Here is a 19,355-nt window from a genome sequence, read left to right as displayed (position 1 = left end):
CTTCCCTGCCTAACACTCTCCCTACAGAATCAGCAGCAACCTCTCCCTATGCTAAGATCGGCAGAAGTAAGATGGCGGTCGGCGTGCACGCCCTTTTATACCCCCTGTGACGCCCACCAAAGCAAGCCAATCACTTGCATGCCCTTCTGAAAGATGGTGGTGACCCGTGCCTATGTCATCACGTTGCCCACAGTGTCCGTGGATCCTGATTGGCTGAAAAAGAGCGCAAAACAAACTTTTGAAACGCGACTTTGGCGCGTAAGTCGCCGACCTCGCCGACCTCATCCTAGAGTCGGGTTTCGTTTCATGAAACCCGACTTTGCCAAAAGTCGGCGACTTTTGAAATTGACCGACCCGTTTCGCTCAACTCTAATGATGAGCGAGGAGGACGTGTGTGATGAGGGAAGGGGGTGGCGAGAGGTCAGAGTTGCAGGGGACTGTATATATATATATATATATTTTTTATAAACTTAATGTGTGGTTTCAGGGTGCAGAAATCATCCACAACATCCAGACACAATGTCTTCTGTCATTGATTACCAAAGTCACGTGCCTCTCTCCATATAAAAAACGGACATATTGTTTTTGTGCCATTTTATCTGTGCAGCAGCGGAGAGAGGCTGCTCCTGCTGCTGCAAGTAGTCAGATACTTCAGATAGATAGGATCCTGTGTGAAATCGACCTTCCAGCATCTAAATCGTTTGTACTTATAGTGTGATCCAGCCAGGAGTCCACATTTCAGAATCTAAATCCTTTCAGCAAATAGTATGGGCCAGAGATCAGGCAATATTTCAGAAACTAAATCATTTGTGCTAATAGTGTGGTCCAGCGAGGAGTCCACATTTCAGTATCTAAATCCTTTCTGCTAATAGTGTGGTCCAGATGTAAGCAGATATGTGGCGCCCCTGAGGATTCAGTCGCCACAGAGGTACTGCACCTCCTCCTGAGGTGTGGTGCCCCACCATTCAGGTAAGGTGGAGACACCTAACCATACTCCAACACCTGCATCCCACACAACATAGTAGTGTAGAAAAGCTCCTTTGGTGGCTCCCTGCTTGGAACACGAAGCGTGCTGGGAGGCGGGTGGAGCTTAGTCGGCACCAAAAGAGCGGGAAGAGTTTAGGATTGGGGGAGTCTGACTCTGAGAGTCAAAGAGAGAAGATCCCCGAAGAGGGATGGATGAGGGAAGTGCTGCAGCGGACCTCAGTGACCTGGGTCTGCTGGCACAGGAAAGAGACATTGATGGAAAGCCTAACTCTTCATAAGAAAGACAGATTTGAATGGAACGTAAGGAGAAATGGAGGAATGATGATTAGGGTTAGTGCAGAACCCTTCCCAAGTTCACAGCGCAAGGCCGGGGTCTGGTCCCCGAGGTTGTATGGATACTAATGGTCCTGCAGCAGACACTGGAGGAATAGAAGTTGTCACCACTTTATTCCCACACAAGACTTGGGGGCACAACAGCAAGGTGAGTGAGCCGGGACTTGGTAGCAAGGAGTCCCCGAAGCAGGCTACAGCTGTCTGCCGTACAAGTAGAGTTCATATGAACATCTGACAGGAGGAACTCCAGTGTAACTCAGCACTGTGAGTACTTCACTATAGGTGCAAAAGGGAGACGTTCAGAAAAGGCACATATGTTGGCGGAGTGTTGGAACGGAGTACTTCATCTTGCTTGGAAGTTGGCTGAGCTTCTGACCCGGAGGACATAGCACGGATGCGGGCACCTGTATGCTCAACAGACTGTGAGTAAAGCTTTGGAACTACATGCCCTGGTGTCTTCCGCTTATTCCTGCGCCAACACCCTCAGCACTGCTACATCTCTGTGCCTGGCACTGCGCCATCTACGTCTCTCCCCTATCTCCTCACCTACACTGCCCTGGGACTACTGCCCTACCTGTGGAGGGCCACAACATCATTGCTGCACTACACCATCTGTCCCAGAGGATCTGTCTGCAGCGTCGGCTTAACCCCTTTCTTGCCGAACACCACAGGAGGCGTCACGAATCATTCAATGAACATTTCTGCTATTCACAATGGGCGCCCAGGGCCACGGACCAGGTCATAGCTGCCGTGACAACAACTTCACTTGTGGAGATCCGTGGGCCCGGTACCGAGTACCCCGCCGCCCTGGGTGTAAGGGCGACTGACCCAGATGAGCCAAGACAGAGTCAGCGGTTTCCGGTGCATTTGGGACCGGAACTATCGGGACTGTCACCACTGTTGCCGGGGGAAGGTTCTTCTGGGAGGGGAGGATCTTCACACTGGACAGCAGAGGGCGCAGGGGAGATAAAAGGGACTGAGCGTGGGAACGGGGCAGACTTGGCAGGAAAGCAACAGGAAAACCAGGAGAAGGTTGACTCCCTCCCCACTGCTCTGATTGCTAACTCCACATCATCCATCCCCCAGTGTTCTGACTTTCAAATTGACTGTGTCACTACCGAGCTGTCTTCGGACCCTTCCTTGCTGGATGGCTCCTTCCCGTCTGCAGTTGCAGATAGGCTGACTTGCTCTGTTCCTAGAGACTACTTCAAAGGACGCACGCTGCCGCGGTCTGCGAGCGTGCCCACGGATCATGTTCGCCGCCATTCCAGAGGAATCTACATAAAGGACTGTTTATACGTTCCAGCGCACCCAAGCCAAGCGAGACCGTATATATAGTCACAATCGGGAGACAGTGTTTTTCGTTCCTCTGTAGCAGAGCCAGAGACATTGTCCACGACCTGCGACGCCGTCAAGAGATATTCCAGCCTTTCCCCAACAGGAACTGCAAGTGATAAGTTACCTTTCCGTACACATTTTCTCAAGTATTATGTTTGTGTGCAATTACTGTTGTTGCCGTTACTGATCTCGTCTCCTTGCGTAGAGTATCACTTGTATAATAACCTGTTCTAGTAAATCCTGTTAACCCTTTCTCTGCCTCCTGCTCTTCACTGCATCCAATGAATCTCTCCCCTTTACACAGACACCAAGTCATATTTCAGAATCTAAATCCTTTCTACTAATACTGCGATCAACACACCAGGCCACATTTCTGAATCTAAATCCTTTCTGCTAATAGTGTGATCCAGCCAGGAGTCCACATTTCAAAATCTAAATAGTTTGTGCTAATAGTGTGGTCCAGCTAGCAGTATACATTTCCACATCTAAATCCTTTGTGCTAATTGTGTTGTCCATCCAGGAATCCACATTTAAGCATCTAAATCCTTTGTGCTAATTGTGTGGTCTAGACATCTGGTCTAGACATCTAGCATCTTAATCTTTTGTGGTAATTCTGCGGTCCAGCCACACTATCTCAGCAAATAAATACAGATTGTTAAGTGATTGACACGTGTGGGCCTAGGGTTGTGAAATACAGTAGATGGTTAAAAGAGGGGAAGGGTACATCCAACATGAGTGGGAAAAAGCGAGGTTGTGGTGGAAGGGAAAATAGCCTTGGTGTATGTGAGGTGTGTGGTAATGTTACTGAAGTCTCTACTGAACAAACACCCGCTTGTCCTATCCAAAGACAACTGACAACTTCTGTTATTGGACAGGCTACTCGACTCTCTTACTTTGGCAGGCTCACAGTGGTAAGCCTTGTAGATGAGGCCAGAAACAGCATGTACTCCAGTGGATGGCAAGAGCTGCATCAAGTGGCCTCTCCTCTTCCTCCACATTAACATCACACACAGTACAGTCCTCAGAGATGGTGTATGGAGGAAGATCGGGCTGCGGGCACCTGTACTGAGCTGGGTCCAGAACTGTCGAGGCTGTGTCCCAAGTTGTCCGGGGGGAAAGAATAAGGGACCGGACAGATCTTTTCACCTGGAGGCCAGGGATATGGAAAAGAGAAAAGCTCGCTTAGCGATGGGCAGATTGCCGCCAGCAGAGACAGAGCAGGTGTGTGCGCAGCTTGCTCCACTTGGTGTGCCGCTGCGCCGCAACGTACCGCGCTCGGCTATACACGAGCATGCCACTGAGCCCAGCAGCAGAGGAAGGTCTATGGGCTCCGTTAAGCTCAGTGCCACGCACAGGTATTACCCTTATTTTCCCCTCCAAACCAATTCAGAGATGTAAATTAGCTATGCAGGTAATCCAAAAGGGAGAGATTTTATAAGGTCCATGGGCTCCGTTAAGCTCAGTGCTGCGCGCGGGCATAGGAACAGGGGCGGTGTTCAGGGCTGTTCGTTGTGGCCTTCTTCGACGGATGGCACATCGCTGACCCCCCTCACTGATAGACTGTAACTCTCCTGATTTTGACTGCACAAGTTTATGGACTAATTGGCTCAATGGGTAAGACCGGAGACTGCCCGTTGCCGCCAGAAGATTTTCCGTGAGCTGTAGAATTTTCTCTAAGAACTTTGCACTGGCCGTTACTGAGACTACAATCCTCATCGGATAATCTGCGGCTGAGGAAGCCGCGAACACGATAAGTTTATTGAGTGGACTGCTATCACATTGTTGTTGTTTATTGACCTACCAATTGAAAATTAACTACTCCTCCTGCGAGGAGTATCTTTACTGTTCAATTAAATTGATAACCCTTGCTCTGCCATTCTTTCGTCACTGCATCACGCCACCTGCTAACACTTGGTGTAGTTGGCAGGATGCAGTCCACAAGCGCAGAAGAGGCAGACCAGGTGGTCATGGGTGGCCCAAGGGTCAGCTTGCCGCTGGGGGCCATGCTCACCAATCTTCCAAAGTTTACAGGGAGCAACTCGCTGCTATGGGACTGGACTGAGCGTGTCAAGGGAATGCTGACAACAGCTATGCAGGCAGAAATTGCTGTCAAGGCCCTGGACGGAGAAGACAGCTGTTATGTACCAACTCCCACATGAACAGAACACTTTCACTAAAGTGTTACAAATTTTGGAAGAGATGCATGGGAACCCCACGGATATCGGAGAATTGCGCTTGTGTAGCCACATTCAGAGTGAGGAGGAGTCCGTGACCCAATATATGAATGCCCTGCAGGAAATTCACGTGGCCATCACTAAGCGGGATGTGGGCGTGGGGCCCCCTGACATGATTCTGAGAGACCAACTTGTAGCCAGTCTCAGAAGTCCGCTGCTTTAGAAGGCCCTGAGGGAGCGCTTGCGAGTTAACCCACGTATGTTTTTCTTAGAGATTGGGGCAGAAGCGCATGTGTGGAAGCAGGAGCAAGGGACAGCAGCCTCGGCAGGGAAGGTCCAGAGTGGGGAGGTGCCCGCTTCATCTGTAGCTGAACCAGGTTGGGTCACATAGATCTGGAAGGAGATGCAAGAAATGCGGGAAGAGTGGTCAACCTCAGAAAAGCCCCCCGGTGGCTCCGAATCCACTCAGAGAAAGAACTAGCCCCAATTCCCGCTTGCCTCCTGTACCCCGCCAGTAAAGGGGACAATCTCAGACAGAGAGACAGCCGATCTGTTTCAGATGTAGAGACATTGGATACTATGCCCGAGGGTGCGCTAAGCGGGGGTGGCCGCTCACCTGCCAGCCGTTAATTTAGTAGGCTCAACAACCAGGGGACGATGCCCGGAGCCTGAGCAGCCAAGGAGGAGAGAAGGCAGTCCCGCAAGTTTGATTTCCTTGAGCCCCCTTGTTTTGGCCAAAATGGATGTTTGGGCCGTGTGCTGTCTAGTTGATACCGTTCCCAGGTAACCACCATGCCAGAGACCTATTTCTGATGTCATTTTTCTGAGGCAACGCGGCCCGATTGGGGCCCGGTGAATAAGTTAACTGCGGCAAATCAATTGCACATCCCGGTCGCAGGGGTGGTCTGGATGCAGATTACCATATGTGGTTAAGATGTGGGCAGGAAAGGAGTTGTGTTTACCGCTGGAGACTCAAGTAATGGTCCCTTCTGATCAGCGAGTCATCAGACACCTTTCTAGACTGATGGAGCCCCTGCACCCCCCAGTGGAAGGTGTTTCATCAACTGATACAGGCTGCTCAGGTCCAAGAGACATCAAGCAAAGCAAAAGTTTTGGGAAGAGTGGTGATCCTGGTCAGTGCTAAACTAGCTCGGCTCACACTGCCCGTATGAGCTTGTACACGCCTCGAGGGAGTGGAAGTCCAGATAGAGCCACTGGTACTCGAACAAATACCCCCGGGACCAGGCCCGGATTGGCAATATAATCAACCGGGCATTTTCCCGCTGGGCCGCTGTCACGTGGGCCGCGGGCGGCAGCGCCTGATCATCTGGCCGCTTGCCAGCGGCTGCGGCCACTGTTGCTCCTGCTGCCGGCCCTCTGCGGGCACGGCGGTGATAGTTTCAAGTTCCTCCCGCACTGCAGGAAGATAAGCCGCCACGCCCCCCCCACGCACCCCCCACGCACCCCATCCTCGCCGTAGCATGAGACCCCCTCCCCCCTGCAGCCACTCACAGCGTCGCACTCGCTTGCCTGCTCGCTCTGTTCGCAGGACCTGTGATGAGGTCACAGGAGGGGAGGAGTCAGGGGATCACATGATCAGGAGCCTTTGTCCAGACCCCCGATCATGTCACCCCTGACTCCGCCCCTCCTGTGACCTCATCACAGGTCCTGTGCGCTCAGCCTTGCCTCTACCGTCTGCAAGACTCTGCTTTGCTGTTGTCATGGTGCTGGTTGAGGTAACTATGTGGGGTCAGGATTTACAGTGTGGATGTAGCAGAGCTGTGTGTGTATGAGATGTACGGAGCAGAGCCGTGTGTACGAGGTGTACGGAGCGGAGCCGTGTGTGTACGAGGTGTACGGAGCGGAGCCGTGTGTACGAGGTGTACGGAGAGGAGCCGCGCGTGTACGAGGTGTACGGAGAGGAGCCGCGCGTGTACGAGGTGTACGGAGCGGAGCCGTGTGTGTACGAGGTGTACGGAGCGGAGCCGTGCGTGTACGAGGTGTACGGAGCGGAGCCGTGTGTACGAGGTGTACGGAGCGGAGCCGCGCGTGTACGAGGTGTACGGAGCGGAGCCGCGTGTACGAGGTGTACGGAGCGGAGCCGCGTGTACGAGGTGTACGGAGAGGAGCCGCGTGTACGAGGTGTACGGAGCGGACCCGTGTGTGTGTACGAGGTGTACGGAGCGGAGCCGCGCGTGTACGAGGTGTACGGAGCGGAGCCGCGTGTACGAGGTGTAAGGAGCGGAGCCGCGTGTACGAGGTGTACGGAGAGGAGCCGCGTGTACGGAGCGGAGCCGTGTGTGTGTACGAGGTGTACGGAGCGGAGCCGCGCGTGTACGAGGTGTACGGAGCGGAGCCGTGTGTGTGTACGAGGTGTGCGGAGCCGCGCGTGTACGAGGTGTACGGAGCGGAGCCGGGTGTGTGAACGAGGTGGACGGAGCGGAGCCGCATGTGTACGAGGTGTACGGAGAGGAGCCGTGTGTACGAGGTGGACGGAGCGGAGCCGCGCGTGTACGAGGTGGACGGAGCGGAGCCGCGCGTGTACGAGGTGGACGGAGCGGAGCCACGCGTGTACGAGGTGTACGGAGCGGAGCCGTGTGTGTGTACGAGGTGGACGGAGCGGAGCCGCATGTGTACGAGGTGGACGGAGCGGAGCCGCATGTGTATGAGGTGTACGGAGAGGAGCCGTGTGTACGAGGTGGACGGAGCGGAGCCGCGCGTGTACGAGGTGGACGGAGCGGAGCCGCGCGTGTACGAGGTGGACGGAGCGGAGCCACGCGTGTACGAGGTGTACGGAGCGGAGCCGGGTGTGTGAACGAGGTGGACGGAGCGGAGCCGCATGTGTACGAGGTGTACGGAGAGGAGCCGTGTGTACGAGGTGGACGGAGCGGAGCCGCGCGTGTACGAGGTGGACGGAGCGGAGCCGCGCGTGTACGAGGTGGACGGAGCGGAGCCACGCGTGTACGAGGTGTACGGAGCGGAGCCGTGTGTGTGTACGAGGTGGACGGAGCGGAGCCGCATGTGTACGAGGTGGACGGAGCGGAGCCGCATGTGTATGAGGTGTACGGAGAGGAGCCGTGTGTACGAGGTGGACGGAGCGGAGCCGCGCGTGTACGAGGTGGACGGAGCGGAGCCGCGCGTGTACGAGGTGGACGGAGCGGAGCCACGCGTGTACGAGGTGTACGGAGAGGAGCCACGCGTGTACGAGGTGTATGGAGAGGAGCCACGCATGTACGAGGTGGACGGAGAGGAGCCGCGTGTGTACGAGGTGTACGGAGAGGAGCCGTGTGTACGAGGTGGACGGAGCGGAGCCGCGCGTGTACGAGGTGTACGGAGAGGAGCCACGCGTGTACGAGGTGGACGGAGTGGAGCCGTGTGTGTATGGAGTGGAGCCATATGTGTACGGGATGTACGGAGCGGAGCCAAGTGTGTACAAAGCTTACAAAGCGGGCTTTTCCCACGGACACAGGAGTACACGGCGGAGCCCCGAGGAGCATTTTAAAACTCACACATGATGTTCCACCTGAAGTGATGTGCTGGAAGCTGACCGGAAATTAGATAATCTCTTGAGGAGATTGTGACGGAACCAGGAATGCTTCAGATCCATCACCGTGTCCTCCTCCGACATCGCAGACAGCAGGATCGCCTTGGAATCGGGGATGCCGGCCATGTGAGCGGATCATGATAGGTCCTGCACCGGGAGGCTCAGGTGGGCATTACAATGGGAGCCGGACTGCTATAGTATCTTTGTAGAATCTTTCTTTATTTCTTTCTCTCTTTTTCTTTCTTTCTCTGTTCTTTCATTCTCTGTTCTGTCTTTCCCTCATTTTCTTTCTCTCTCTGTTCTTTCTTTCTTTCTCTCTCTGTTCTTTCTTTCTCTCTCTAATCTTTCTTTTTTCTCTCTCTGTTCTTTCTTCCCCTCTTTCTTTCTTTTTCTTTCCTCTCTTTCTCTCTGTTCTTTCTTTCTTTACTTCTTTCTTTCTCTCTGTTCTTTCTCTGTCTCTCTCTGTTCTTTCTTTCTTTCCCCTCTTTCTTTCTCTCTCTGTTCTTTCTCTGTCTCTCACTGTTCTTTCTTTGTCTCTCACTGTTCTTTCTTTCTTTCCCCTTTCTTTCTCGCTCTCTTTGTTTTCTTTATTCTCTTTCTCTCTGTTTTCTCTCTTCCTTAGTGTCAGTCAGTGTGCCCATAATGCCAGCCACTGTGGCCTCAGTACCAGTCAGTGCTAAATGGGTGCGATTAGGTGTGGACATGGGTGTGACTAGTTGTGAAATGGGTGTGGCTGGGCGTGGCCAAAATTTGCGCCGCAGTCTTTGTCCATCTTTCCCTTCTTCAAAAGATGGGAGGTATGATAGGGGCGGCTATGACCAGGTGGTCTGGTTGCCCAATAGAGAGCAGTTCTGCCAGGAATTCTGTCACCGTGCATACAAAAGGGGACAGAGATTTGGGAGGAGTACTGTACCTAAAAGCAATAAATAGGACTGAGCTGAAATACTGGGCACAGCTGTGACTACATGTTATATAGTCGAGTTAATCTCCTCTCACTTCTTGTAACCTACAAGTGTACAAAGATATTATATAGTCACCATGTGACTAGTGGGCCTGTGTAACTTCAAATGCCAGGGCTGAATTTTAGTCCCAGTCCGGCCCTGCCCGGGACTCCTCATTGCGCGGACATTGGCTATCTTAATGACAGCAGCGTAGTGGTGCAGTGTGTCAACCTGGGGGAGGGTTATCTTATGCTCGCACCCAAGAGTGAAGTGTCACAAGTGCTGGGCATGCCAGAAAAACTAATGCAACCAGAGGCCAGTCAGCTGGCAGTGAAACCAGGGGACCCTTGGACTGTAGCCATTACTACGCCCCGGAGCAGTCGTCTGGAGGCGCGAAGGAAGGGCATCGATTCCTGGGCTGAACTGATGGGGCTCTCCCCTCAACAGGTGCAACAGGTTGAAGCTGTGCTGGAGCGCTACCAGGACGTCTTTTCCCGTCATGACGATTACTTCACGTGTACCACAGCCATAACCCAAGAGATACCCACAGGAAGTGCCGCATCAATCCGTGAGAGATATCGGCAGATCCTGCCTCAGATGTACCAAGAAGTAAAAGAGATGTTGGCCCACATGTTGCGAAGTGGAGTTATCCGGGAAAGCCAGAGCCCATGGGCAGCCCCCATTGTTCTAGTTAGGAAAAAGGACGGAACCCTGCGGTTTTGTGTTAATTATAGACGACTTAATGCATGTACTGTGTTGGGATTCGTACCCCCTACCAAGAATTGAGGAGTCGTTGTCTGCCTTGGGGAAAGCAAAGTACTTCTTGTCTCTAGATCTGGCCAGCAGATATTGGAAGGTGCCCATTGCTGAGCATGACCGGCCTAAGACAGTGTTCGTCCAGCTTATGGGATTATTTGAATTCAATCGAATGCTTTTCGGCCTGACTAACACTCCCAGCACATTTCAGCAACTATTGGAGAGATGTTTTGGAGATCTGAACTTTGAAACTACCCTCATCTGCCTGGACGACATCATTGTCTATGCAGCAACCTTTGAAGAGCATCTCCGACGGTTGGAACAGGTGTTGAGTCGCTTATAGTAGCACGGCCTAAAAGTGAAGCCTCAAAAGTGTTACCTTTTCTGCAAACAAATTGAATATCTGGGACATGTCATACCTGCTGAGGGAGTGAGACCAGCATGAGAGAAAATACCGGCGGTGCAGGACTGGCTTACCCCGAAGACAGTGAAGGATGTTCGGGCCTTCTTAGGGCTCACTGGATACTACCGAAGATTTGTGAAGAACTTCATCCAAATTGCAAATCCGCTGCTGAAGTTACTAAAAGGAGTGCCATCTGGTGCAAAGAATCGGACCATCCAGTGGGGAGATAGCCAGGAAGAAGCCTTCCAAACTTTAAAGATGGCCTTGGCTGAGGCCCCAATATTGGCCTATGTAGGCTTCTCCCAGTCCTTCATCCTTCACACCGATGGAAACCTACATGGCCTAGGAGCTGTCCTGTCGCAAATACAAGATGGGAAGGAGTGAGTGATTGCAAGCCGGTCCCTTCATGACTCAGAACGTAACCCATATAACTACAGCTCTTTCAAATTAGAATTGCTGGCGCTGGTGTAGACGATGACTGAGAAATTCGCCGAATGTCTGTCCGGGTCCGAGGTGCACACCAACAACAATCCTCTGGCTCACCTAGAAAAAGAAACTGGGGGCCTTGGAGCAGAGATGGGTGGCCCACATAGCAAAGTATTGGTATAAGATTGCGTACTGAAAGGGGGCCGAAAACACACTTGTGGATGCTCTGTCGAGAGTGACCCATGACCAACCTGTACATGACCGAGACGAAGAGCTAGAGGCAGAAGAGATTCCTGAAATCCGGGACTTCGCCAGGACTTTGGCGGCGACGCACAGACAGATTGGAGAGGCCTCAAGAGAATGAGTGCTGGGACGACCTCAAGACAACTGGGTGCGACTCCAGCAGGAAGATAGAGAATTCGTCCAGCTGAGACAGTGGGGGGCCTTGAAACGACTCCCTAGCCGAAGTGAAAGACATGATCTGTCCCTGGAAACACTGCAGATTTTCAGGCAGTGGGAGAGGCTCCAGTTAAAAGACAGCTTCCTGTATCGGAAAGTGCAGTTGGTACGGGAGTTGGGGGTTACCTGGCAAGTGGTACTCCCATAGAAGTTGATCAGCATGGTAGCTACAGAGGCTCATGAGCGTGGGGCTCACTTCAGCCCGGAGAAGACATTCCAGTGGTTACAGAAGATGGTCTATCATCCCCGATTGAAGACTGCAGTAGAAGAAGCCTGTCAGCAATGTCGAAGCTGTGAACTGATTAAGCCTCCAGAACAGAGAGCCCTCACACAGACTATCGTGACCTCCGCTCCCTTAGAGTTACTGATGATCGAATACTTGACCATGGGCCCTGCTCATCTGGGATATGAACACTGCTTAGTGATGACCAACCACTTCACCAAATTTGCTGTGGTGACTCCCACTCGAGATCGGACTGCTGAGTCGACTGCCCAGGCCATTTGTCGAGACTTCATCCGGGTGTACGGCTCTCCAAAGAGGATTTGACGCGCCCAAGGGGCCGTGGGATACTCGGTACCGAGCCCGTTAACTTCAATGGGAGATGTCACAGTGGCAGTGACCCGGTCCATGGCCCAGACGGTCATGTAAAAGGGGTAGAATTGAATGGGGATAAAGTTTATGTAGTGATTCGTGACGCCAGTTGGAGTGTTTGACTGTAGTATAGCCGGCACTGCAGATGATCCCTGGGGGAGTAGATGGTGATGGCAGTGCAGATGTTAAACCCTCTCCAACCAGGGCAGACCCCCCAGAGATTGTGATGCAAGTAGAAGGCACGGAGTAATAAGGCAGGAGACAAGGAAAGTCACTTTATCATTTACTGTAGTTTAGGTGCAGTTTAGAGGAAATATTACAGCTCTCACCAGGTGACAGTTTGCTCTGGAGAATGGGAGTTATCTTTCCTTGCTGTGACTCAGTGTAACTTCCTGCTATTCTAATCCCTTCTGGGATCAAGACATCCCGGAGTTTAGAACTTTCCAGTATTGCCTCTACTCACTGTGTATTTCTCCTTTGGCAACTTGCAGCATGGATTCTGTGTGTGAGCAGCTCAAGTTCCCACTTGCACTATCCTTCACTGATCCTAGTTTGCTGCAGTTTTCCCAGGGAAAACACGATGCTGTTGGTTGTATAAATCCACACAGTCTCTCAGCTAACCACCCTGCTCTGAAAGAATGGATGGTCTAGGGGCTGGTCCCTGATGCTTCATAGATCTCACTCCAGGATCGAGCACATGTCTTAACATGGCCTCCAAGACATTCCTTCTCCTTCTTCACACTGAGAACAACTCGGTCCCTCCCCTCCCAGTTAGGGCATGTCTGCAAAGCTCTAAGCTTCAGACAAGTGAGGGAGTGAGGCAAATTGTGTGTGTGTTGTGGTCTGTAGCAGAGAAAGCATAACTCCCATTGCTCACAAGACACATGCAGAACAGTACATATTTAACCCTTTTGTGGCGATAAAGACGCAGGGCACCACAGATTCATTCCAATCAGGGTGCTTGTTTCCAAGGCCGAGTGATGGAGGAGCTGCACTGTTTGTACCGGATTGAGAAGACCAGAACGACGCTCTATCATCCCCAAGGGAATGGAGCTTGTGGATGCTTCAATCAGACAGTGATCCAAATGTTGAAAATGTTAGAAGATGGGAAAGTCCGCTGGCCTGAGTATGTGGCTGAACTGGTCTGGGTGTACAACAATCAGGTGCGCAGTACGAACAGATACACTCCATATACCCTGTTCAGCGGAAAAGGGAGATTGCGGAACTGGAATTGGATCTGGCAGAGGACTACCCACAGACAGGGAAGTCCTCCTGGGTCCGAAATTATCGACACAGGTTACAGACCATTCATAAGCTGGTGCAGGCCAGCTTGAGCATCATGAAATGGCACCTCTTCGAGGTACAGCTCTCAAAGCCGGAGACCGAGTGCTGTTCGAGATAAGCGACCTCGAGGCAAGTTGGAGCACCGTTGGGAAAAGACCCCTTATCGGGTGAAACGCCGAGTTGGGTCTAATGGTTCTGTCTATGAAGTTCAACCCGAAGGGGAGGAAGGGGCGCCTACCCGAATAGTCCACCGAAGTATGATGCGCCCTTGCCTGTCTCGAGACCCCGAAGCAGGGGAGAGAATACCAAGTGTCTCTGCAGAGAGTTCCTGATTGTGATGAAGAGTACACATTCATTTCCTTACCTGAAAGGGATGGCTCATTGCCCGTTAGTCCAGAGGAAGTGTGCATGCACGAAACTCAAAAAAAGGCTGCTCCAGAGAACTCAAGTGAACCCTCGTCTTCCACACCCCAACCTGACTCTACCACTCAACCCAAGTTACGTCGGACTGAGCGGACAACAGCTGGAATACCCTCACTCGATATGAATGTGGTGCCCCTGAGGCTCAGTCACCACAGAGGTACTGCATCTCCTCCTGAGGTGTGGTACCCCACCATCCAGGTAAGGTGGGAACTCCTGACCATGCTCCAACACTTGCACCCCACACAACAGGGTCGTTCCGCAAAGCCACATTGCGGCTTCTTGCTTAGAGTGTAGCAGAGCACCTTTGGTGGCTCCCTGCTTGGAACACGAAACGTGCTGGGAGGTGGGTGGAGTTGAGAATACATAAAAGAGCGGGAAGGTTTAGAATTTCAGTCAGTCAGTCAGTAGGTCAGTCTGAGAGAGGAAGTCACTCAGAGAGAAGTGAGGGAAGGAGATCCCTGGAAGAGGGATGGAGGAAGGAGTGCTGCAGCTGCCTCAGTGATCTGAGTCAGCTGGCACAGGAAAGGAAGGAAGGAGAAAGACGTTGAACTGAAGCCTGAGCTTCCATAGGAAAGAAAGACAAGTACGGAACGTAGGAGAAAAAGGGAACACAGAGGACGTGGGTTAGAGGAAGAACCCTGCCTAGAAGTTTTAAGCGCAAGGCCGGGGCCCGGTCCCCGAGGTTGTATGGACACTAACGGTTCTGCAGCAGACACCGGTGGAGTAGTGGGCTGTAAATGCACTACTCCCATCTAAGACTTGGGGGCACAACAGCAACACGGATAGAGAGCCAGGACTCAGGAGTAAGGAGTCCCCGAAGCAGGCTACAGCTGTCTGCCGTACAAGTAGAGTTCTTGGGAACATCTGTTAGGAGGAACTCCAGTGTAACTCAGTACTAGGAGATCTTCACACTAAAAGGTGCTATAAGAGGAGACGTTCAGAAAGGCACATGTTGGCGGAGCAATGGAAGGGAGCGTTCCATCTTGCCTGGAGGTTGGCTGGGTCCCTGACCCGGAGGACACAGCACGGAGGCCGGCACCTGTGTGTACTACAGACTGTGAGTAAAGCTTTGGAACTACAAGCCCTGGTGTCCTCCATTGATTCTAGTGCCGACACACCCATCACCGCTACATCTGGGTACCAGCTTCTACACCGCCTGCGCCTCTCCTCTCCCCCCTACATCTACACTGCCCCGGGGGCTACAGCTCCACCTGTGGGGAGCTTCACCATCTTGGCTGCTACACACCACCAGCCCCGGAGAATCTGCAAGCAGCGTCGGCCTAACACCTCACTTGCCGAACACCACAGGTGGCGTCATGAAGTATTCCATTCCCTACATACTACCATTCTATTCCCCTCATTAACTGGGCGCCCAGGGCCACGGACCGGGTCACCGCTGCTGTGACACATTCCGCCGACACCGGCCCGGTACCGAGTACCCCCACGGCCCTGGGAGGGCGACCCATGAACAAGACCAATTTATTTGGCAGAGGATTATTCAAGAGATGGAAGAATGCCAACGTCTACTGCAGGAACACTCGCCCGTGGAATGGCGAGCTAAAGGAGAGGAAGAGTGTAAGGAGGAAGACCGAGCTGCGGGCAACTGTTGAGGTTGTGCTCCAAGTTGTCCGGGGGAAAGAATAGGGGACTGGACAGATCTTTTCATCCGGAAGCCAGGGGCGTGGAAGAGAAAAGCGTGCTTAAGGACGGGCAGATTCCCGCCATCAGAGACAAAGCAGGTGTGTGCGCAGCGTCCTCTGCTTGGTGTGCAGCAGCACTGCAACGTACCATGGTCAGCTGCACAGGAGCATGCCACTGAGCCCAGCAGTAGAGGAAGGTCTGTGGGCTCCATTAAGCTCAGTGCCGCACATGGGTATTACCCTTATTTTCCTATCCAAACCAATTCAGAGATGTAAATTAGCTATGCAGGTAATCCAAAAGGGAGAGCTTTTATAACTTAGGGTTTGAATGATATCCACTTGCCCCAAAGGCTTATTGCCTCCCTAGACAAAAGAAAACAGCTTGATTGTTGATGCCAATAAATAGACTCCAGGGGAGTCTATTAAAGCAATATTAGCATACTCCATACAGTGAATTCCCACACAATACCCATTACACATTAAGATGACCCCATGGTGCCCCCAACAAAGTATGAGGCTGCCTCAGTGTCCTCAGCACAGTTTGCTGTCCCTACAATATCTCCACACAGTATGATGCCCCCATTGTATGGCGCTTTCACAAGGCAATGTGCCCCCACCCCACTCTCACGACTCACAAACTCAAAGAGGTATTCCACTGCCCCCAAACAACGCACAAGCTGTGGCAATGACAGCAAGTCTTCTCTTCTCTCATAGTCAGCACAGCACAGTTCATGTGCACTGTCTCCTATTTGAGGAAGATGTCTGTATTAACACAGCATTGTGCAGCTGCTGTTTCTGCTGCTCCAAGCAGCTTCTGTAGGCAGTCATTACTGTACTTGAGGGTGGATTGATTTGTCAGCTGGCCCCCTGGCGGTAGTCATGTAAGTGGGCCGCCCCTTCCACACCGGGTCTAGTTGCAGGAAATTGAGCGCTCTTGGTGTGCAGTTGCGACATTATTTCTGGATCTGTTATCTCTTTTGTCATCTTCAATGCACTTGGTGCAGTCCCGTTCCCGTTAAACCTTTAAATCAATAAGTCAGACCAGTTCTTACAAACAATGTGCATTTTATGCACCGCCAAACTGGTGAACAGTGGATCACAGGCTATGCATTCTCTTTCGTCTTCCTCCACACAATACACCAACTCCTTTTCTAAAGTTAATTTGCAATTTGGTTCTGGCAACATGTACAACACGTGAATGGGGATTAGATGGAATTGCCTGCGTCATCCAAGGGGTAGAGTCATATGGATCCTGGTGTATCGCTATGACCTTGTTACCCTGTGTTCCTGCTTAAATCAGTCCCAGGGGCCGCTCATAGAGATGTTGCTCCCTGTTTTAGTACCCACAGCGGGGCGCTACCTGGTCCCAAGGTCCCCTTCTATTGCAGTGCAGGAATCCAGCTGGTCTCTGCACCACAATACACTTCTGCTGACTATGCGTCCCTGGATGCACATTCAGCTGAAATAGATGCGATCACTGGCTTGCCCCCCTTCTGTACGGGTCTTGTCGCAACTGCGATTGTTACACCCCTGGATAGTAGATACATAGATAGATAGAAAAAAAGGCTAACACACAGAGCGGAAACGTTGCACACAAATTTTTTGCACTAAAATGATGGTGTGCTGCTTCTTTGATTTTTCTAATATAAAGACTGGTATGCACCTGTGAAGCCTTGCACCCAACTATTGCCATTGTTCAGGTGCTGCTCTCCGCTCAATTTTTTCTAGATAGATAATAGATGATACATAGATAGATATGAGATAGATAGATAGATATGAGATAGATCGATGATAGACTGATAATAGATAGATAATAAATTATTAAAAAGGAGGGGACCTCTCTCTGTGCTTTCCTCCACTTCCTGTGTCATGTACTTCCGGCTATGTCACAAGATTCACCTTTATGTAAATTAGTAGTAAGCTGAGTTCCCGCACTAAATACGCATGTTACTAGGAAGATAATGCGGTTTTACTGCATCTAATGAAAGTGTATTGGTAATTTACGCACACGGTCAGGATTGGCTCAGTATTTGCTCAGGTCGCAAGATGCAGTAACGGACAGGAGGCAGAGCAAGGGTAACAGGAAATACTCCACACAGGGAGAGAATAGAGTAAAACATGACTGCAAGAGATTATGCAAAATGAGATAACACAAGAGCGAGGAAATTAACAACTGGTGTTTTCCCCTCAAGCTTTAAACATGCCTCCATCACACCTATCCTCATAAAGCCCTCTCTTGACCCATCCTCTGTATCTAGCTATCGCCCTATATCACGTCTCCCCTACGCCTCCAAGCTACTGGAACAACACGTCTACCTTGAACTGTCCTCCCATCTCTCTTCTTGCTCCCTCTTCGACCGCTTACAATCTGGCTTCCGGTCACACCACTCCACTGAAACTGCCCTTACTAAGGTCACCAATGACCTCTTAACCGCCAAGAGCAAGCGACACTACTCTGTCCTCCTCCTCCTGGACCTGTCGACTGCCTTTGACACAGTGGACCATTCCCTATTGTTACAGACCCTCTCATCCCTCGGCATCACAGACTTGGCCCTATCCTGGATCTCATCATACCTAACAGACCGGACATTCAGCGTCTCCTACTCACACACCACCTCCTCACCTCGCCCCCTATCTGTCGGGAGTCCCACAAGGTTCAGTCCTTGGGCCCCTGCTGTTCTCTATTTACACCTTTGGCCTGGGACAGCTCATAGAATCTCATGGCTTTCAGTATCATCTCTACGCTGATGACACACAGATCTACATCTCTGGACCAGATATCACCTCCCTACTTACCAGAATCCCTCAATGTCTGTCCACTATTTCATCCTTCTTCTCCGCTAGATTTCTGAAACTCAACATGGACAAAACAGAATTCATCATCTTTCCCCCATCTCACGTGGCCCCCCCTACGCACCTATCAATTACAGTAAATGACTGCCCACTCTCCCCAGTCCCACAAGCTCGCTGTCTCGGAGTAATCCTTGACGCTGATCTCTCCTTCAAACCACATATCCAAGCCCTTTCCACTTCCTGCCGACTTCAACTCAAAAATATTTCACGAATCCGTTCATTCCTCACCCAAGAATCTGCAAAAACCCTAGTCCATGCCCTCATCATCTCTAGCCTTGACTACTGCAACCTCCTGCTCTGTGGCCTCCCCTCAAACACTCTCGCACCCCTCCAATCTATTCTAAACTCTGCTGCCAGACTAATCCACCTGTCCCCCCCGCTATTCCCCAGCTTCTCCCCTCTGTCAATCCCTTCACTGGCTCCCAATTGCCCAGAGACTCCATTACAAAACCCTAACCATGACATACAAAGCCATCCACAACCTGTCTCCTCCATACATCTGTGACCTCGTCTCCCGGTACTTTCCCGCATGCAACCTCCGATCCTCACAAGATCTCCTTCTCTACTCCCCTCTTATCTCCCCTTCCCACAATTGCATACAAGATTTCTCTCGCGCATCACCCCTACTCTGGAACTCTCTACCACAACATATCAGACTCTCACCTACCATTGAAACCTTCAAAAAGAGCCTGAAGACCCACCTCTTCCGACAAGCCTACAACCTGCAGTAACCACCGATCGACCAAACCGCTGCACGACCAGTTCTACCCTCGCCTACTGTATTATCACCCATCCCTTGTAGATTGTGAGCCCTCGCGGGCAGGGTCCTCTCTCCTCCTGTACCAGTTATGACTTGTATTGTTTAAGATTATTGTACTTGTTTTTATGTATACCCCTCCTTACATGTAAAGCGCCATGGAATAAATGGCGCTATAACAATAAATAATAATAATAATAATAATAATAATAAGTAAAGGGAAAGTTAAGTAACGATAAACTTATCAGTCCGACGACGTCAGAATGTGGAATCCTAGTTTCCAATGGTGGCACCAAGGCAGTGGCGCGTGAGGGGTCCGGCATGGTCCTGAAGAAGATGGGGATCCGGTTCCCGGCAGCGGTGACTCCTCGTTGTGATGATGGGGGTCCTGGGTCCAGGAACTTTAGTGCAAGAACGTGCACAGTCTTTATCACTGCCAGAGCTC

This window comes from Dendrobates tinctorius, unplaced genomic scaffold (genome assembly GCF_039654945.1).
Source record: "Dendrobates tinctorius isolate UK_male_01 unplaced genomic scaffold, ASM3965494v1 ptg000116l, whole genome shotgun sequence".
NCBI classification, from domain to species: Eukaryota; Metazoa; Chordata; class Amphibia; order Anura; family Dendrobatidae; genus Dendrobates; species Dendrobates tinctorius.
The sequence above is the reverse complement of the archived record's forward strand: the minus strand, read 5'-3'. Positions refer to the sequence as shown.